The sequence below is a fragment of the Artemia sp. Qi Xiang Cuo genome, chromosome 15 (assembly GCF_049724085.1).
Source record: "Artemia sp. Qi Xiang Cuo chromosome 15, ASM4972408v1, whole genome shotgun sequence".
Taxonomy (NCBI): Eukaryota; Metazoa; Arthropoda; class Branchiopoda; order Anostraca; family Artemiidae; genus Artemia; species Artemia sp. Qi Xiang Cuo.
In genome coordinates this window covers 26,015,962-26,033,045 of record NC_142808.1, presented here as the reverse complement: position 1 = coordinate 26,033,045, position 17,084 = coordinate 26,015,962, and the positions used below count along the sequence as shown (strand labels likewise).

The 17,084-nt window shown below is 33.2% G+C and overlaps 2 non-coding genes across 2 annotated transcripts; both read right to left on the bottom strand.

Annotated features, from left to right (window-relative positions):
- Positions 1-11,272: 11,272 nt before the first annotated feature.
- Positions 11,273-11,434, bottom strand: LOC148943493 (U1 spliceosomal RNA). Its single transcript, XR_016143030.1, has one exon. It is a non-coding gene; the product is annotated as a U1 spliceosomal RNA (small nuclear RNA).
- A 4,069-nt stretch (positions 11,435-15,503) lies between these two features.
- LOC148943492 (U1 spliceosomal RNA) lies at positions 15,504-15,664 on the bottom strand. The gene has a single exon (XR_016143032.1). It is a non-coding gene; the product is annotated as a U1 spliceosomal RNA (small nuclear RNA).
- Between the last annotated feature and the right edge of the window lie 1,420 nt (positions 15,665-17,084).

The window sequence follows — 17,084 nt, the reverse complement described above, 5'->3', positions numbered from 1 at the left end:
CAGATACAATATGTATAAGTACGAGAAAAACAGATGAAGTCCAACATTAAATTTTATAAATCGAAACGGCTTTTACGTTAAAACCATAAGACCACGTAATGAAAATGGCTATGAAATAAAACATGCACAAGAGGAAATTCAGGAAATATGCAGTTTTTTCGGTGTGCAATCTGTACACCGAAACGTGCCAACTGATATACTCTTGCTAGAAAAATGTGATAAAGACACACCATTATTCAACTTAGAAGGTATCAAATGTGAGAAATATCTACATTCAGTATATGATCCGGAAGATTAAGTTAGATATTTCGCTCAATGGATACCGGAAAAGATATCAGACAACGAAAAATGAATCTGATATTCAAAGACCTAAACTCATGTTCCTCCTAATATTAAATTGATTAAGCTATTTTTTAAATAAGTTAATATGTATTTAGTACAAATATTTTTGTTCCCTGAATATATTTTTAAGCAATAAACATGTCTTAGCTTACTTTCCATTTTCATCTACGACTTATACATCATGTTTAGCTCTAGGATACCCATAGATTTTTCAGAGGTCTTTTTAACCATGTCCAAAGAAACAATCCACCGAAAAGATTAAAATCATTTATATTTGTAGGAAGTACACAATATGGGATTAGTGAGTTGGTTATGGATTTGAATCATCAAGGACCGCAACCACCAATGACCCTAGCCACCAAGGACCTCAACCTCCAAGGTCCCCTCTCCCCACTCTCCCCAACCTCCAAGGGGTCCCCTACATCCAATTTTTGGGGCCCATCCTCCATTTTTATACGTTTTTGAAGTGTATTTTTTTTGACATGATAATTTTATTTCATTTTTTTTACATGTCATAGAATGAACAAGTCCACAATATGGGATTATTGAGATGGTTATGGATTTCAACCATCAAGGACCGCAACCACTAATGACCCTTGCCACCAAGGACCTCAACCTCCAAGGTCCCCTCATCCCAACCTCCAAGTTTTTTGGGCCCATCCTCCTATTTTTTTACTTAAAGCTTAAAAAATTCACATTTAAGTTAGAATTCTTAACGTTTGTAGATGTATGTTGTCTGAAACCTATTATTTGGAGTGCTTGGTTTACTATTTCGCACTTTTCTGAAATAGGTTTTAACCCTTTATTATTTCCGTTCAGTTAGACAAGGAAAGGTAGGGTGTTCTTAGGGATTATCTGTCTATAGACTACAAGTGGTAAAAGAAAAACTATATTTTTAAATTATTCTTTTTGTATTTTGGAAAAAATATTAGTACATTTAACCCTTTACTATTTCCTTTCAGGTAGGCAAAGAAAGGTAGGCTGTTCTTAGGAATTATCTGTCTACAGACTACAAGTGGTAAAAGACAAACTATATTCTTAAATTATTCTTTTATATTTCGGAAAAAATATTAGCATATTTAACCCTTTGTTATTTCCATCTTTAGAATAGATACAGGTAAGTAATATTTAAGATAATTCTTCGTGTATATTTTATTTTATTATTTTTGTTGCAAGTAGAAATGTTTTTATTTTTTTTGTATTCTGGTATCTGAAGCATCTTTAGAATAGACGTAGCTAAGTAAAATTTAAAATAAGTCTTCACATTTATTTTGATCTATAATATGTAAGATAATTCTTCACATATATTTTAATCTATTTGTTTTTCTTACAAGTAGAGCTGTTTCTAATTTCCTTTTTATTCTGATATCTAAAGCATCATTAGAATAGATACAGTTAAGTAATATTTAAGATAATTCTTCATGTATATTTTAATGTATTTATTTTTGTAACAAGAAGTCGTTTTTTGTTTATTTGTTTTATTAAGGTATCTAAAGCATCTTTAGAATAGATACATGTAATTATTATTTAAGATAATTCTTCGCATATATTATATTTATATATTTTTCGTTGCAAATAGTATGGTGTTAATTTCCTTTTATTCTAGTATCTGAAGCATCATTAAAATATACACAGTTAAGTAATATTTAAAATAATTCTTCAAGTATATTTTAATGTACTTATTTTAGTTACAAGTAGTCGTTTTTTTATTTATTTTATTATGGTATCTGAAGTATCTTTAGAATAGATTAAGTGACCTTAAATAAGCCTATCCTTTTTTTGCTTTTTTCTCAAACTCTAGTCATGTGTCTGTCGGACTGTGCTTCCATCTATAGCTCTAGGTCTGAAGATGTCACCAATAGTCTCTCGATTCTGTTTTGGTATTTCCTTACATCTCTCACTTTTTAATAAAAACTCTAAATGTATGACTTGCTAACGTACCCTAAAATAATAGTAATATAACAAAGTAATGCATAAAATATTTCTATTGAAATAACAACATGTAGAATATTAACATATAAATGTGTTACAACATTATTATACATTATTAATATCATAGGACAACTTTGGACATTTTGAATCTGTTCTAATAAAATAATTCATCATGTTCTCTCTTGATACTGCAGCCAATCTCTTCTCTTACTCCGTAACCATTAGAATAATCATTATTCCATTTTGTGTTATATACAATTTTTAGTGGGATGTTAGATAAAAATAGTAGACTGAAATAAAATGGCTTTACCACAGGAAAAAATGACTTCCCTATCAACGGTACTTGAAATTGCAAAAACTATACCAGAATACGCGGGAGTCTCAGATGTAGATGAGTTTATCGAAAAATTGAAAATTTTCGACCAACTAACTGAATCGTTTGACGATAAGGTCAAAGAGCAATGAGTTGCAGCCATATTAAAGGTAAGCGCCCTTAAATATTTTGAGACAATTAAGGAAAAAGAGCCAAAGGACATCAGTACTCTAATTGAGTCTTTTAAAACAAGGACCATAGAGACAAGCATCTCGGAGAGGCTAAGAACAGAGGTAGTGACATTCAATATCTCAACTAGTATCAGGGAATATGCCGATAAAATTTGTAGATCTGTATGCTTACAGTTAGAGAAAGGCGGAAATGACGAGACATTACAGAAATTACAATTACATACTTATACCCAAGGGTTACCAAAAAAGCTAGTAAGACTAATATTATCACGGGAACCTAAAAATCTAGAGCAGGCTGTAATCCTAGTAGAAACAGAGGTAAAAATTGACGAGGCTATGACAAAGTTTGATCAGATGTCAATAAATAACACAGGAGCCCAAGAAAGTAAAAAATATGAAAGGGGACAGAAGCGGGTGAACTTTGAGGAGCCAAATCGTGAACCAAAAAGGCGCGACGGAGGCTGAGGGTCACAGTCTTGGGAAATAGCTGACAGAGTCTACAACCTTGAGATATTAGCAGCTAATAACTATAGAAAATATGGGCACCCACCCCCACCGAAGACAGATAGCTGGGGAACCAAAAATGACAAATCAAGAATATTTAGAAATAACTAGGAAACCAACAAAAAATTTCAGAAAAAGTTTAAATGCTATTGTTGTAGCAAACCAAACCACTATTCAGCAGATTGCTGGCATAGAATACGCAAAGAAGGCCAGACGTAAAAGACAAGACATCAGTTCAGAACGCAGGGGGGGGGCAGAAATTTAGGAAGGCATGGAACAAGTAATACTTGGCAAACACCTAATAATATTCCTGAATTTAGTCCTTGGAGGCAAACGGTTAACAATACCCAGGGTCAAAATAGCAACGCTGAAGAAAACTGGGACAACCCCAGAAACTTTTGGTCAAACAGTGTGCATTTAAATGGAGAAACCAGCCTGTAAGAGTTGACAGAGCTGTTTCCTTACAAAGACCGCTATATAGTTTAGAATGCTGTGATACAAATGCAAATTATAATAGTCTACCGATTTTGCGTTGTTTTAAAATTGAGTGTTTTCAAAATTTACCATGTTTACTAGTTACGGGTGCATCTAAATCATTAAGTCGAGAGGAGGTTTTTAAGAGGTTTCCTCCTAGTGTTAAAAATCGCGTAAGCAGATGCCAAAATACCCTGACATCGGTAACAGGGCACAGGCAGACAATTTTGGGGGAATGTCCATTAAAATTCAGCACAGGGAATAAAGAAATAACAGTAACGGTGATAATACGTAAGCAGCTACCATTTCCTTATATTCTAGGAGTAGATGCTATAAGGAAATATGGGATCGTATGGGAACCCATAACTGTTACAATAACCATAAGCCATGCAAATAAAATAATAGGCAAATTTGCGTAACAACAGATAAAGAGAGTGACGATTCGAATTATAACCTAAAAATAAACGGAAAAATCACAATACAAGGGGGAACAACAGCTCAAGTTCTAGCGACATTAAATACAAAAGAAGGAAAGGTTAAAAGAACGGATGCCATGATAGGAGGATACACCCTAAAAGAATACCCCACAATTTTTGTGGAAAATCAAGTTATTAAAATTGAAAATGGGATCACATACTTAAAACTATCAAATCTAAGCAATAACAAAGTAAAGCTGAACCAAATAGAACTTGGGTCAGTGGAAAAGATTTCAAATTCAGAAATAAAATCTCTAAACATTCCAGGATTAAGCGTAAATTTCAAAGGCCATGAACAAATATTATCATCAAAACCGCAACCTCAAGAAAAGTATGGAATGACGGAAACTGATTTTTTGCAACAATTTGATTTAAAACATTTACCGGAAAACGTAAAAACCCGAGTGGAAGATATTCTTTGGGATTTTATATGGACATTTGCAAGACACAAAGCAGATTACGGATTAACTCACTGAATCACGCACAAAATATCAACACAGGGCCCTCCAATTAAAAAGTCACCGTATAAAACGCCTTATCATTTAAAACCACGGCTGGACGGCCAAATAAAGGAAATGGAAGAACAAGGTATAATTAAAGAAAGTGTTAGCGAGTGGTGTTTTCCACTAGTAATGGTCTGAAAAAAGATAACACCTGGAGATTATGTATAGATTTTAGAGCGCTAAATGCCGTCACGGTAAAAGACGTGATGAAATTACCAAGAATTGATACGATTTTAGATTCACTGGGAGGTAAAAAATACTACACTAGTTTTGACTTAATAGCAAGATATTGGCGAACAGCTTTAGATACAGAAACAAAGCATAAGGCAACAGTAATGTTAGACGATGGAAGAACGTTCACATTTGAACGTATTCCTTTTGGCTTATCATTTAGTCCAAATTGTTTTAGTCGACTAATGAATTTTGTGTTAAAAGATAACAAACCAGGAAGAAAAAAAGATACCTTGGCTTATTTAGATGATATAATTTTGTTTAATGAAAACCTGGAAGACCATTTAGTCGGACTTAGACAAATACTGGAAAAGTTTGAAAAAGCAGGCTTAAATTAAAATCAGAAAAGTTTAAAATAGTAGTGCCAAAACTAGTTTTTCTTGGACATCTCATAAACCAAGGTACTATTTCGCCAAATCCAGAAAAATTTAGGGTCATAGAAAATTTACAGCCATCAAAAGATCAAAAAAGCTGCAGATCAGCTTTGTTAAGCTATTTCAGATGATATATTAAAAATTATGCAACAATAGCACAACCATTGAGAAACCTTTTGAAAGAAATCAGGTAAATTCGAATGTCCAGCGGTCGCAATGTAGGCGCTGAATGAAATAAAAAGGCAATTATTACAGGTACCAATACTTAAACTACCAGATTTGTCACAAGACTTCTGTTTACAAACAGATACGTCGGGGTACGGAATTGGAGCCATATTATTAAACATAAATTCGGAAGGAATAGAGTCAATAGTCCAATACGCCAGCAGGTTTCTGACGGAGGCAAAAAGAAAATATTCGGCGGTTGAAAGAATGCCTAGCAGTTTCAGTTTTTACAGAATATTTTCGATAATTTTTACTTGGAAAAAATTCATTTTACGCGTAGACAAAAAATCCCTAATTTGGCTACATAAGATGCAAAATACTTCAGCACGGCTGACACGGTGGATACTACGTCTGCAAGCATATTTATATACCCCAACATATATAAAGGGCCGTAAAAACATTATACCAGACTATTTGTCACAAAATCCTGATACGGAAGGAAATTTGATAACAATCATCCAGACCGAAATGGAAGGGTTAGAAATACTATCTAAAGAAAATATTTCGAATCACCAAAATAAAGATGATTTTTGTTTAGCGATGAAATCCTTTTTTTAAAAAAAAACGGAACTGCCAGAGCATTTTAAACATTTTTTGAAGGACTTAGAAAATTTTGATCTGGATGAAAGTAAAAATCTTTTGGTAAGATATTAAAGACCATCACAATAATATAGAAAAAATGACTTAAAAATTATTCCAGTAATTCCGAAATCCCTGGAAGGGGAAATTTTACAGATGGCACACGCAACGATTGGCTGTCACATGGGAGAAGCAAAAACCACTGGAAGGCTAAAAGGAAATTTTTATTTTCCAAAGATGAACTCAAAAGTAAAAGCTTTCATACAAAGCTTCCAAGAGTGTGCCAAACAAAAGTCGCCACCAAAGACCCCTAGGGCCGAATTAGGTCTATACCTCACCCCTTCAGGGGTAGGAGAATTAATGTCAATAGACATTTGGGGAACAGGAGGAAGTTTACCAGTTTCCAGGAAAGGAAACAGGTGTGTACTAACCGTTGTTGACTATTTCAACTCCTATTTATACGTTTTTCCAATTAAAGACGAAAGGACAAAACCATTGCGAAAGTTTTAGCCAACCAGCTATTTTTGGAGCAAAGAATTTTTCGTAGAATTTTACTTAGTGACAATGGGCCATGTCTCGGAGCCAAATTATTAGACGAAATAAAGGAATATCTGGGGGTAAAGCGATGGTTTACCTCGTCTTACATGGCATCCACTAATGGAAAAGTTGAACGCAAACATAGGAAATTAGGTTACATGCTGGGGATGCATGCAAGAGAGGAAAATGAAAAATGGGACGAACATATACCATTCGTAGTCTTTGCAGTAAATACGGCTTTTTCACGTTCTTTAAAAGAAACGTCATTATTTTACAACATCTGAGATATCCCAGAATTTGTTTAGATGAAATACAAAATGATAGAATATATTACAATCTAGACCAATATAAACAAGAAATAGAGATGCGAATGAAAAAAACTATGGAACAAGTTAAAGACAATTTGGAAGATGCGAAAACAGAACAAAAGAAAAATATGACGAAACAAGCAAAAATAAGACAAATTATTGTTTAGAAGATTCGGTCTATGGATACAAAACCAATCTGGAAGGGACAAAAAAGTTAAAAGCGAAATTGGACGGGCCCTACAGGATTGTAAACATTCTACCAAATAACTTAACTTATGCTCTAAAACATCAGTATAATGAAAAGGAAGAAGTAGAACACCATAATAGAATGAAAAAAGGATTTTTTCAAAACCATGCAAATCAGAGCCTATTCCTTCAGACGAAGAAATAAAGGAAACAATTTCACCAGTATATATCGGAAAACCATATGAATTCTATGACCTTTTTAACGACCGCAACAGTTGGGAGGAGTGGAAGGAGTATTTAATCCAGTCTTGGAAACAAACTCTCCACAACAAACAAGAAAAAAAGGAAATGATCGATGCTCGTCGGATACTAACGATGAAAGTGATACAGAAGAGCCTCAAACACAACCTAATGGTTTAAAACGTGATAAACCAAAGGTTAAATCCAAAGAGGAAGAAAAATTTGAAGGAACCAATAAATTATCTGATTTTCATACATTAGACTCTCCTACAGTCTTAACACAAAAATGGCTTTTGGAACAAACACCATCTACCAGACGCTAGCTAACAGAATGTGATATCGATAGTTCTTCAACAGAAACAGATATAACTCAACCTGGGCCATCGTTAAGGAAAACCTCCTTAAGAGAGAAATTATGGAGAAAAGTATAGAAACCAGAAGGACAGGAAACAGTTCCTTCTTCAGCAGCAAAAGTAGCTAAATTACTAATGAAAAAGGCCAAATGTCATGAGAAACAAAGATTAAAGACATTTGACGAAGCAACAAAACCGCACTCAAATTTAGAACCTTGTGAACCACATTATAGAGACCACGGAAAAACTTGTCAATATTATAAAGAAGATAAACAAAATTTTGGAATTCAAAATTCAAAACAGGAAACAGAGAAAGGGAGAACTAGTGTTGCTCCCAGCCGATTAATATTTGAATAAAATAATGATAACTGAAAAAAATAAAATGAGTAAAGAGCCTCTAAAGAAATATATATATATTTTTCTTCTTTTAATCGGTATGTTAATAAGGTATAAGTTTCCTGTATAATGTATCAGATAAATATGGTCTGATAGTAGACATCAAATAGAGTGAAGCCAATAGTCCCTGATATCCCAATTAGTCTACAAATAGACTGTTACTAGGAGGCCAACAGAAACTTTGTCACGGTAACAATTACATAGTGGCGTTAATAGTTGACTCGTAACTTTTAATGGGTGTAGTGAAACTAATTAAATTATACATATTTAAAATTAGCATTAAAAGTTGATTCTTTTGATATGTATATTGAAAAAAATTATTTTGGGGGGTAATTAAAGAAAACGAAGGAGGGTAGTCTACTGAAATAGGGTCATTGGATGCTAGCAAATTTGGAGTGAGCTCAATCACTGCTGGTCGTTCGTTACTAAGTAAATTCGAAGCATCTACTGACCTTTGACTTCTGAGGTAGCATCCCCAGTCGAATTTGAAAAAAAAAATTTGACGGGACTTAAAAATAATAATAGGAAAGGCAGCGGGAATTTACATTAAGTGCACTACATGTACAGGCTAGCTGTAATCTTATTGGAAATTGTGAAATATAGCAAATGAATACTTACCAAATAAGGACAATAAACATAAATAAGATCCTTAGATAAAAATGGTCACAATTTAAAAAGTATAGCACAGTATAAAACAAAGTTTTCTCGGGTATAAGTAATTTCACACATGAAATAAATTCACAGCACACCAATAATAGAAATAACCAGGGCGAAGACATTGCAGGCGAAAGACACCATTGACAAGACCATTGGCATTTAAAAATGAAAACTGCTAAACGTCTTGTCATTGGGGGGATCCACCAAGCTAACCAAATATACATCAGAAATAAAGTTCAAACTGGAGAAGATTTGGGCTGAGTGTTCGGGTGAAATCATTGGGCATGATAAGAAAAAAATAAATAAATAGCATGTTCCAGCAATTTTACCGGGGCATTAAACCCATAAACCTTTAGAACAGGGTAATAGTCGAAAATATCACGAAAGGGACAAATTGCACCCAAATACTATATAAGACTAAGGCGAAAATTAAACTGAGGAGAAACATCAGACGCGAATAATATAAGAGATTATAGGAAAACTGCAATGGGCACTGATAGCCCTTATCGCAAAACAAAATTTGGCACGAACTAGGCATTACTTTTTTGTGAAGTACCATAGACAAAGAATAGGTGTTTGCGCTGAAAACCATACAATTTGGTGGAAATCAGGATATCGTAAAAATTGATTTTTATGAATAAATGGGAACTAGCAAACGCGGGGCCAAACTTAATTAAAAGTGTTCTAAAAATCAGTTGAAACAGTACTTTCCTAACGCAAACACTTTCTGACGGAGAAATTTAAATAATTTAAAAAAATGCAGGTTGCGACAATAGACACCCCCCACCTCTTAAAAAATTAAAAGATAATGAATATGACCATACAAAGGGCAATCAGCATAAAAACTTGTAAAAGTTATTGAATAAAACATATAAATATAGGCTTAGAAAATATCTATTGTACTTAAAAAGCGGAAACAGACTTGAAAAAAACCCTTTGGCTTGATTGAAGTAAATAATAAAAAAAAAGAGAAGGGTTCAAGTTGAAAATGTAAAACTTGATGCTTTATGTGTATTCTAATGTGAATATTTATTTTATATACAGCCTAAGCTTTTTTTGGAAATCAAATTTTTCGTAACATCCTTTCGAATCAATTCTTCAATCATTTTTTGACGCATTTTTGGAAAGTAACAAGTTTCGAAGCCAGTTCAAATGTATCCTGATACTAACATCTAATACCATCAGAAACCGAACCATACCTAATCAACTGATATTTTGGAAACTGTATGCAGCATTACAGACTTTGCTAACAGTTCATCGTAAAGTGAGAGAAAATCAGAACTTAATTTAGGCCTAGAGAATGTGCTACATAGCCTCAAGGGCTTTATATTATTGAAATATGTGAAAATGATTTGTACTGGAAAAATATGTGAAAATTTAAAAACCAAAATCATTTATGTGTAATTTATCCAAGGCATTTCTAAAACCAAAAAATAAACGGTATATCAACCACATCACACAGACAAATTAAATTATTAATGGGAGTTAAATTTAAACTCAAATAATTGATAAACTTTTTCAATATAACTTTAAATATAATTTAAGCAGAACCACTAATATAATGCTTAAGCCACTTGGGGTCAAGCTAAAAACAAAAGATGCATATGAAAAGGGTAAAAAGAGTATTTTCCAGTCCTAGAGACAGAGAGGAAGAGAAACATGGATTAATTTTAAAATTGAAATCCTTGGACAAAAAAGGACATGGCTTTTATTTGACCATAAACATGACCCTAAGGAAACCCATTGAGGGCATAAGCACATAATGACCCAAAGATGGCTGCATAATAGTTGCAAACAAAAATTATATTGTTTAAAAAGTAAAATATTGAGAGTTGAGACAACTCTTCTTTAAATATTTTATTATATATTATTATAGTTTTCTGAGACTTGTGGTCTACTTGGGACAACCAGTACTAGTAGAATATATATGTCTTGTATTAGTATATGCTAACTGAATAAAAGTATTGTGTTATAACAAACCTCTCTACAATCTACATTTAGTTTTTCGAATATACCCAGCTGGTACGCCTCATTAGTCCAGTCATAGCCTAAGGCACGCTACCAAAGTTTAAATACCTAAGGGCCAGAGTTTATCTTCCCTATAAAGGGAGAATAAAGGCATCTACCACAACTTCACCCTTAATACCATACATATACCTTACCACAGATGGTTGTAGCTGTAGATGCAATCAAGTAAAAGACAAACCGAAGCCTATACTAACTAAAAGTTTAAAACATGTTTTGAAAAATCATAATTGCAGTAGTTGCCGCAACCTAGTGAAAGGCGAACCACAGCCAAAACAAACTACTCTTTTCAAAAGGGCTCAATGATGAATTTGACATGTCTCGCTATTGTCTTGAACAACATCATATTCTTTACTTTTTCCTTTCAACTTCAAAAGGTGTGACAAATACAAGGGGCCAAAATGAAAATGCTTTTCAGTGTGTGGACTTGGGTCAACGAGACCGCAGCCCCTACTACTAAAATTACGCTTTTAAGTTACCCCCATGTGGGGTAATAACAGGGGTCAACCATTCCAACGTACAATGGAAAGGTCTCACCCTGGGAGCGCCTCCTTTATGATCTAGGCAGCTTCTCAGCCAGGTAAGTAGGATTTTACTAATATAATTTTACTAACATTTTACTAATATATTTCGACATAAATCTGGCTGCTTTGAATGCCACTCAGAAGGTCCAATTAATGAAAAAGATGCACGTGTACATAAATTTTTCACATCAATGAATCAAGTCTCTAAATTATTTTTGAAAATAGTAATTTACAATTTCATTTTCATAGGCAAACGTTTTAATCGTTTGAATGCAAATTTACCTTTTTGAGAAAAGAAAATCAGGGATTTCTCAAAGGGGTCTTTAGTCATTACTACTGCTACTGCTAGCAACTCACCTCAGAACCATGTCGTCTAAGGCCAAAAACAATCGCTTTAGTAGTTCTACTCGAATCTTGGTTCAATTTAAATTTGATTAGTTAATAATTACGGATTATTTCCAAAAAATATGCATGGGAACTTTAATCCAGCTTGGGCACTTTAATTAGGGCAAGTGATTATTGGCTTTTCAACACCATCTTTTGTAAACTGTATAAAATTTCAAAAAAAAATCAGCCCTTTTTCAATGAAATTACCACGAATTTTTTTTTCGGAATCCAAGACGGGGAATGCAGAAAACTTATAGGAAAAATCAAAAATCCCAAAAAAAGTGTTATAGAAGAAATCACCTTCCCAGATTAAAACCACTGGTATTCATTTATGATATCCAGGTTGCAGCCGTAGCTAGCAGCCTAGTAAGAGATGATCACATCCCATGCTGAGAAATACAATAGCCCATAACTCCTAAAAATAATGTCGGATAGAAGCACAAAGTACACTATTAGAACTGCCTTGTTTTAAACTTTTACATAGGAAACTTACAGTCTCTTCGCTTGAACAACAAAGAAAATATGCTTGCTTAAAAAAAAAAAAAAGTAGCTTGACCTACGGTATTCGACATCGATAGCATCTTTTTTTCCGTTTTTTCTCTCGGCTATCTGGGCACTGGAAAAATCACAGAGAGCTGTTTAATAGCTTGTTTTAAAGGGCATTGCTATATCGAGTTTCTTTTGTAATTAAAAAAATCACTTTTAAAATAGTATAACTTTTTTCAAAAAAACTGCATTTCCATGTACAAACTTGATGAATGACGTCATAATCGTAGGTTATAATAATATATGACGTAATAAGTGAATACAATATTTATACATGATTATCTTTCAACAAGATATCCGGGTTGCAGCGGCAGCTTGCAACCTAGTAAGAAGCGACCACGTCCCACACTAAGAGATACAATAACCCATAACTCCTAAAAATAGAGTCAGATCGAATCACAAAGTACACTATTAGAACTGCCTTTTCGAAACTCTTACATAGGAAACTTACAGTCTCTTGGCTTAAACAACAAAGAAAATATGTTGGCTTTCAAAATAATAAAATTTGCTTTAACTGCGATATTCTGCATCGACAGCATTCCCCCCCCCCATTTTTTCTTTCTCTTCAGTTAACTGGGCACTGGAAATCGTAGAGAGCTGTTTAATGGTTCATTCTAAAGGAAATTGCTATAGCTAGTGCCTTTTGTAATTAAGAATGAAATAGTTTTAAAAATAGAATCAATTTTTACAAAAATCTATATTTTCGTGTACAAGCTTGATGAACGTAAGCTAAACGTAATAAAATCAAGAAAAATATCAGAGCCGATCAATCCAAATATCTTGATAAGAATCTTCATAGCAGCTTCAGAGGTCGGTGGATCGAAACCTTACCAAAGAACGCTAGACCTTAGCCCCAGCGAGGTTCGATGAGACTTCAATCCATCCTTCTCCGGGGTAAACGCCCAACGGACTTCCGCTGCACTAAGCTGCTCACACTAAAGAACGTCATTTAAACAGTTTATGATGTATTATATGGGAATGTTTTTCTAAATCCACAATTTTATAGTAAATAACGAGTTCTAAATGATGGTTGTACCTATAAATGAAATCAAGTAAAAGACAAACCGAAGCATATAGTAACTAAAGTTTAAAATATGTTTTGAAAAATCATAATTGCTGTAATTGGCGCAACCTAGTGAAAGGTGAACCAGAGCCCATAGTAACCAAAAAGTGAAAAAAACACACTTTTTTGAAAACAGTAATAAAGAACGAAATCTAGGCCATAGTAACAGAAATTTTAAAATAAATCATCATATTTATTTTTTGCTAAATCCACAATTTTATAGTAAAGAACGAGCTCTAAATGATGGTTCTAGCTATAGCTGCAATCAAGTAAAAGACCTACCGAAGCCCCTTGTAACTAAAAGTTTAAAACATGTTTTGAAAAATCATTATTGCAGTAGTTGGCACAACCTAGTGAAAGGTGAACCAGAGCCCATACTAACCAAAAAGTAAAAAAAATCACGTTTTGAAAACAGTAATAAAGAACAAAATCTAGGACATAGTAACTGAAATGTTAAAATAAATAATCAAATGCATGATGATGCATCACAAATAGATGGGATATATAATAGTTTTTACTTTGAAGAATATTTGACAATATTTCTGCTTATTTTTAGTTTGGTGACGCTATTTACTTTTATTTAAAAAAAAATTCCGCATTTTTTCCATTGAATATTACTATCTGTAAGTAATTAAATAATAAAAAAACAACTCTTGCAACTGAAAGTAAGGAACAAAATAAAACCTTAAAACGAACATAAAGCTTATCGAAAAGTGAAAATTGACAGAGCCAAACAAAACAGCAAGGAGTGTTATCACAATGATGAAGATTACCGAAACAAATATAAGAAAAATTTGCTACCAGAATAATGGGTAGATACTGGGGTGACATAAGCTATAATGAAAAATCAATACCTCTACGAGGTTGTACCAAAGAACGCATAAAGACGATGTAAAAATTTACATTCAGAAGTCCAAGAAGATGGCAAAACTGACCGCTGATCTTTGTAAATTGAGACATATTTTACGAATCTTCAAATATCCAAATATCTTGATAAGAATCTTCAGAGCAGCTTCAGAGGTCGGTGGATCGAAACCTAACCAAAGAGCGCTAGACCTTTAAACAGTGATTTAAACAGTTTATGATGTATTATATGGCAAAGTTTTTCTAAATCCACAATTTTATAGTAAAGAACAAGCTCTAAATGATATTTTACCAGGATTACAAAAAATATATAAAGTCACAGATTAAAATTATGTTTAAAAGAGCGGATGTTGTAGAAAAGTCGACTAAAAATGCTCTAGTAAAACTTCATAGTAATATCCAAACAAAATGTCGTATGTTTAATGAAACACATCTATGGTAGGGACTGGCAACTGTGGAACAGTTTTCTTGATAAGAATCTTCAGAGCAGCTTCAGAAGTCGGTAGATCGAAACTTAACAAAATAACACTAGGCCTTAAGCCCAGCGAGGTTCGATAAAGTTTCGATCCATCCTTCTCCGGGGTAAACACCTAGCGTACTTCCGCTGCGCTAAGCTGCTCACGTTAGAAAATGTGATTAAAACGGTTTATGATGTGTTATGCGGTAAAGTTTTGCTAAATTCACAATTTTATAGTAAAGAACGAGCTATAAATGATAGTTATAGCTGTAGATGCAGTCAAGTAAAAGACAAACTGAAGCCCATACTAACTAAAAGCTTAAAATATGTTTTTAAAAATCATAATTGCTGTAGTTTGCACAACTTAGTGAAAGGCGAACCAGAGCCCATAGTAATCAAAAAGTGAAAAAACACGTTTTGAAAACAGTTATAAAGAACGAAATCTAGGCTATAGTAAATGAAATGTTAAAATAAATCATTATATTTATTTTTGCTAAATCCACAATTTTATAGTAAAGAACAAGCTATAAATGATGGTTGTAGCTGTAGATGCAATCAAGTAAAAAACAAACCGAAGCCCATACTAACTAAAAGTTTAAAACATGTTTTGAAAAATCCTAATTGCAGTAGTTTTCACAACCTAGTGAAAGGCGAACCACAGCCAAAACAAACTATTCTTTTCAAAAGGGCCCAATGATGAATTTGACATGTCTCGCTATTGTCTTGAACAACATCAAATTCTCTACTTTTTCCTTTCAACTTCAAAATGTGTGACAAATAAATGGTCCAGAGTGAAAATACTTTTCAATGTGTGGACAGGGGTCCACGAGAACGCAGCCCCCACTACCAAAATTATGCTTTTAAGTTACCCCCATTTGGGACAATAACAGGGGTCAACCATTTCATCGTGCAATGGAAAGGTCTCACCCTGGGCCTCATCCTTTATGATCTAGGCAGCTTCTCAGCCAGGTAAGTAGGATTAGATAAAAATTTAGTCTAATTTATGTAATCTACTCTAAACTACGTGCGGGAACGTAATCTAGTCTAAATTAACCTTAAAAATTCAATACAAGTTCCTTTCTTAATATTGCTCCTAAAACCATTTTCAACTTGGACTATACATGAAAATTTCTTACATATCCAACTTTTTAATAGATATTCTAAACGTTTGACGTTCTAGCATACCCTAAAAATAATGGGAATATGTTTATAGAAATAATCACATGTAGAATATTAACATAAAAAATATGTTGCATACATTATTATACATTATTAATGTCATTGAACAACTTTGGACATTTTGTGTCTGTTCCATAAAATACTTCATCATGTTCTCTGTTGATGCTGTAGCTATTGTCTTCTCTTAGGTCGTAATGGTATTTCTGAAAACTAAAACCCAACATTAACAAAAAATCAAATATTATGAATAAAATCATATGTATTTTAAACGTGGTGCCCTTATTTCTGAAAACTAAAACCCAACTTTATTCAAAAATCAAGTATTATTAATAAAACCCAATGTATTTTAGACGTGAGTGTTCGTATTTCTTGAAATTAAAACCCAACTTCATTAAAAATCAAATATTACTATTAATAAAATCAGATGCATTTTAAACGTGGATGTTTGTATTTCTTGAAACTGAAACCCAACTTTATTGGAAAAAATCAAATATTATTAATAAGATCAGATGTATTTTAAACAGGAATTTTTTATTTCTGAAAACTAAAACATAGCTTTATTGAAATATCAAATTCTATATCCATAGCTTTTGTAGGCTATAAAAAACAAGATGGAGTCTGAGAAACTGATCTATACAAAAATAGAAATAGGTTTCTATTTATGTATTAATATTTATTTATACGGCTGTATCAATGATACTCTTTGGTTGCTCATTGACACTATGCGGCTGTCTCAGTGATGCTCTATGGCCGTTTATCGACACTACCTAGTTAAATGTAGGTATTAAATCAGTAATTTTCACACGTTGGCAGGATAAACATCTTGTATCATACTTAGAAAAAAATTGAAAATGAATTATTCAAAGAAAGTGTGTACACAGGATAAAATCATCTTCGTGTTGAATACCGACAAAGATCAATACTTAAACTATGAAACAAGCATTAATGGAGATCTTATTGGAAATGTATGTGTGCGTTGTCATGACAGCGATAAGCTAAATTTCTTTGGACTAGCGAAACCATTCATCATTGCTCAAGGTGGATATTCCAGAGTCAGAGCACCAGAGATGATAGTGCTAAAAGAGAATGCCAACTTAAAAATAATAGTTGATGAAGATGGGCATCTTCTTGCTAATGGTTCTGGTAACACGCTACCTATTCATAGATCCTATTCCCATCGTTCTGGTATTACTATTCAAATGAAAGCAAAGGGGAAAA